The sequence below is a fragment of the Scylla paramamosain genome, chromosome 18 (assembly GCF_035594125.1).
Source record: "Scylla paramamosain isolate STU-SP2022 chromosome 18, ASM3559412v1, whole genome shotgun sequence".
NCBI classification, from domain to species: Eukaryota; Metazoa; Arthropoda; class Malacostraca; order Decapoda; family Portunidae; genus Scylla; species Scylla paramamosain.
In genome coordinates this window covers 17,214,851-17,219,866 of record NC_087168.1, presented here as the reverse complement: position 1 = coordinate 17,219,866, position 5,016 = coordinate 17,214,851, and the positions used below count along the sequence as shown (strand labels likewise).

Sequence of the window (5,016 nt, the reverse complement as noted above, 5' to 3'; positions counted from 1 at the left end):
CAGTCAGGTCCTCATGGGTGTTTTCCCGCATTAACGAGATAAGATCCTTGTTAAACTTTCACTGGAGTAATGAAAACACACTGCAAACCCTCCGGCATGTTACAAGTTGTCCCTTCGTACCCTTCGTCCTTTCGTCCCTTCATTCCTCCGTCCCCTTCGTCCTCCGTCCCCTTCGCTTCTTCGTCCCCTTTGTCCCTTCGTCCACTTCGTCCCTTTGTTCTCCTTCATTCCCTTCGTTCGTTTGTTCCCATCGTCCCCTTCTTCCCCTTCGTCCTTTCGTCCTCTTCGTCCCTTAGTCACCTTCATTCCCTTCCTTCTCTTTGTCCCTTCGTCTCGTTCTTTCTCTTCGTCCCTTAGTCTCCCTCGTCCCTTCGTCACCTTCGTTCCATTCTTCCTCTTCGTCCCTTCGTTCCTTTTTCCCTCTTCGTCTCCTCGTCCCCTCCCAGTCCTGAGACAACAGCAGATGCAGGATACTTCCTATGGAGTGCTTTGCATCCTAACTGGGTCCATATGCCAATGGGGCCTGCTGAGCGCACCCACACACCTTCCCAGGGGTCAACAAGACCACATAGTTTTCAAACAGTCATCAGTGTCACTCTCCACTCACCGCTATCACACACACTCACTCTGACTTGCTACACACTCATTCCTCTCTCACTCAGTGCTCTCTTCACACAGTTCGTCCACTCCAGGCGAGGTCTTCCTCTTAACCTTCCGCCACGCACATCTGACCTCATTTTTCTCTTTACTAGTTTTCTGTCTTCCATTCTTTCCACATGCAAACACCAGGAAGAAAAAATAAATAAATAGAATAAAATAAATAAAATATAAAAAAATACTGTGGTACCTCAGGTTGCGAGTTTAATTCATTCCAGGAGACCATAACCCAAACAAACTTTCTCATGGAAAATAATGGAAATCCTATTAATGTTATGTAACCCCAAAATAATATGAAAATCAATTATCTTGATGTTTATGCATAATCAAAATTTACCAACAATTAACAATGCTGAGAGATATAAAAGACAAATACTTGAAATAAAGTAAACAATAAAGATAAATCAAGCAGGCGTGTACAGTGTAATGCGAGTTTCTGCAAATGTTGCTAGAGGTGGAAATGCAAGTTATTCTAAGTCGGAAATGTTCTATGTATTGTGAGGCTTTGTTGAGCCGTGCTGTGAGACTGAAGTGAGTGTGGGCGACAGATGAAGACACTGAGGCGTTTGAGAATGCGGTTAATAATTCCATCGACTGAAAACTTAAAAGACGAAACGCTACTCTGATGTTTCGAGCTGATAGTGAGACCTCGAGTGACGTGAAGAGAGGAAAGCAAACAAAACGGGAGAAGGAAACGAGAATACAAAGAAATCGCTTTATGTAAACTTGAAAAGAGAGAATCATGTGAAAGGTAAAGAAAGATAAATTTAAAAAGATTGAAAAGAACATGCATTAAATCTCTCTCTCTCTCTCTCTCTCTCTCTCTCTCTCTCTCTCTCTCTCTCTCTCTCTCTCTCTCTCTCTCTCTCTCTCTCTCTCTCAATCACATCCCGAGGAACACATTAACAGATTGTCGCCAAAAATAGCAAAGGCGTTTTCTCGCTTGGGAGAGAGAGAGAGAGAGAGAGAGAGAGAGAGAGAGAGAGAGAGAGAGAGAGAGAGAGAGAGAGAGAGAGAGAGAGAGAGAGAGAGAGAGAGAGAGAGAGAGAGAGAGAGAGAATGAAGGAAATAATTGACACGTGTCCCTCCTCCTCCTCCTCCTCCTCCTCCTCCTCCTCCTCCTCCTCCTCCTCTTTCTTTATGGTCTTCCTCGTTTCACTTATCTTTTTCCTTTACTTTTTTTTTCTCTTCCTCTGTATTCTTCTTTTCTTGACCTTCCATTCTTCCCTTCTTCCTCTCGTCATTTTCAAATCTTTTCAACCCTCCTACTTCTTTTCTGTACACTCCTATTGTTGTTGTTGTTGTTGTTGTTGTTGTCCTCTTCCTCTTCCTCCATAAATTTTCTTTTCTTTATCTTTTTTTTTATTCTTCCTTATTATTATTATCTTGCTTTCACTTTCGCTCGATTCCTTCCTTTATTCTTTTCTCTCTTGTCATGCTTTTCGTTTTTTTTTTTAATTTGTGTTCTTTGTAATTTTGTTCTATACGTTTTTCTTTTTATTCTCCTTTGTTCTTTTCTTTCTTTCTTTCTTTCACTCTCGTTCGATTTTTCTCATTTTTTTTTCTCTCTCTCTCTCCTTCTTAGCTTCCGTTCTTATGTCCGTTTTCTTTTACTTTAATTTTCTTTTCCATTACTTATTCTTATTTATCACAATTTCTTCCTTTTTTTTATCTTTTCCTTTTAATATTTTCTTCTTTATTCTTTTTCATATATTCTGCACATTTCCTTTTTTATTTTTACGTTGTTTTTACTATTATGCTTCCTCTTTCTTTCTTCTTCTCCATCTTCCTCCTCCTCCTCCTCCTCCTCCTCTTCACTCTCCAGAGTATCAACATATTTCTCACGGGATGTGACAGTTACACTCGGAGGAGGAGGAGGAGGAGGAGGAGGAGGAGGAGGAGGAGGAGGAGGAGGAGGAGGAGGAGGAGGAGGAGGAGGAGGAGGCAATTGTGGGGGGGAAACAAAACTGGAAAAGGGGGAAAGTGGAAAGGGAGGAGGAGGAGGAGGAGGAGGAGGAGGAGGAGGAGGAGGAGGAGGAGGAGGAGGAGGAGGAGGAGGAGGAGGAGGAGGAGGAGGAGGAGGAGGAGGAGGAGGAGGAGGAGGAGGAAGTGTGTGTGTGTGTGTGTGTGTGTGTGTGTGTGTGTGTGTGTGTGTGTGTGTGTGTGTGTGTGTGTGTGTGTGTGTGTGTGTGTGTGTGTGTGTGTGTGTGTGTGTGTGTGTGTGTGTGTGTGTGTGTGTGTGTGTGTGTGTGTGTGAGAGAGAGAGAGAGAGAGAGAGAGAGAGAGAGAGAGAGAGAGAGAGAGAGAGAGAGAGAGAGAGAGAGAGAGAGAGAGAGAGAGAGAGAGAGAGAGAGAGAGAGAGAGAGAGAGAGAGAGAGAGAGAGAGAGAGAGAGAGAGAGAGAGAGAAAGTACAGTTCACCTTTCCCAAAAACATTCCTCCTACTCCTCCTCCTCCTCCTCCTCCTCCTCCTCCTCTTCCTTCTCCTCCTCATCTTCCTCCTCCCTCTTCCCTCCTGACACTTCCGAAATTGGTCTCTGTGTGTCTCCCTTCCCATGAGAGAGAGAGAGAGAGAGAGAGAGAGAGAGAGAGAGAGAGAGAGAGAGAGAGAGAGAGAGAGAGAGAGAGAGAGAGAGAGAGAGAGAGAGAGAGAGAGAGAGAGAGAGAGAGAGAGAGAGCTATATTCCTTTATCCAGTATCCTATACTCGTATTTCTCCATTCCTTCCTTACCTTTCTCTCTCTCTCTCTCTCTCTCTCTCTCTCTCTCTCTCTCTCTCTCTCTCTCTCTCTCTCTCTCAATCTATCAACACTTCCCTTCCCATTCCCTGCTGATTCAGTCTAGTCCGTTACATGGGAGTGCGTTGCTTTGATGAGTTAGGCAACCCTTCACAGCCCCCGTCATCTCCCCCTCTCCCCCTCTCTCTCTCTCTTTTCTAATCCACTCAACTCTCCCATGTCAGCCATCTTTGATTCCCTGGTCCACCCCTCTTCCACCTGTCACCTGAGTATTCGTGTATTTTCATCTATATTGAGCATCCTTCCTCTCTGCACTCGTTTCCTCTTTTTTTATTTTTTTTTTCTATTTGTTCTCTCTCTTTTTTCTTTCTATTTTCTTCTAATTGATTTACTTCTTTTTCTTCTCATGTACCTTCAAATCTTTCTCCTCGTTTCTTCTCTTTCCTCTTCTCCTCCTTTTCCTCCCCTTTTTTTCTTCTTTCCTTCTTTTTTTCCTGCTTCTTCTCTTCCTCCACTGCATCTACTTCTTGTACTATTTCTATCTTTTCTCCTTTTTCTGCCTTCCTTTCTTCTTGTCATTCTCCTCTTCCTCCTCTTCTGCAGCTTCTCCAGTGTTCATATGCGGTAGCTGATCCTCTCTAGTCTTCTCTCGTCTTCTCCACCACCTTCTTTATTGTACTTATTCCCCACTCACACCTTTCTCCTTCTCAAGTCGTGGCTTATGCAGTCCTTCCACCTCTCCTTAGACTCCTTCCTCTGGCACATTCATATCCCACCTTTCTTCTCTTCATATACTCCTTTCTTCTTTTACTGTACTTATACCCCATTCAGAAGTCTCTCTTTATGTAGTCTTCCAGTTGTTCTTTAATAAGTAACAGAAGTAAAGCAGTAAGAGTGATGGGAATTGTGTAGCTATTGTTGTGCTTCCTGTCTCTGGTGAGTCAGGTAGCCACACACACACACACACACACACACACACAGAAACACACACCAGTCGCAGCCACTAAATCATCAGGGTCCCATGGTGTAATGGTCAGCACTTTGGACTCTGAATCCAACAATCCGAGTTCGAGTCTCGGTGGGACCTAGTGTATGTGCGTGTTTGTTTGTTTTTTTGTCTCTTTCTCTTCTTAAGTTTGTGGCGTCTATACTTCATTAGTGGGTTATCATCTCTTTCCTTGATTTTATTTTCCACTAGCGGTTTTTGTTTTTGTATCCCCCTCTCTCTCTCTCTCTCTCTCTCTCTTTCTCTCTCTCTCTCTATTACAATTCAATTTAGTTTTCACATCTTCAATCACTTACTCTTCCCTCTTTTATCATCTACCCTATATCAACACCTCCATCATTCATCCACTCCTCTCTCTCTTCCTTCACCTCCCTTCTAGTCACCCCACATCACTCAAATCACACAACACACATACGCACACACACCATCCCTTCACTGCCTCACCCACAACACAATACCCTGACAACACGAGAAGCACCAGTGAGCGAGGCGTCCTAGTCCCTGGTGCCGGCCTAGTGAGCACCAATCTGTCCCCCCTGGCTGCTGCTCCTGGTTCCTGCGAGAGGCGTCAGATGTGTTGTAGACCACGGGGATTCAGGTAAAGCCTCAGTGTGTCC

General features: G+C 44.1%; 1 non-coding gene across 1 annotated transcript; it reads left to right on the top strand.

Moving 5' to 3' along the window:
- The first annotated feature begins 4,408 nt into the window (after nucleotides 1–4,408).
- Nucleotides 4,409–4,480, top strand: Trnaq-cug (transfer RNA glutamine (anticodon CUG)). Its single transcript has one exon. It is a non-coding gene; the product is annotated as a tRNA-Gln (tRNA).
- Nucleotides 4,481–5,016: the final 536 nt, after the last annotated feature.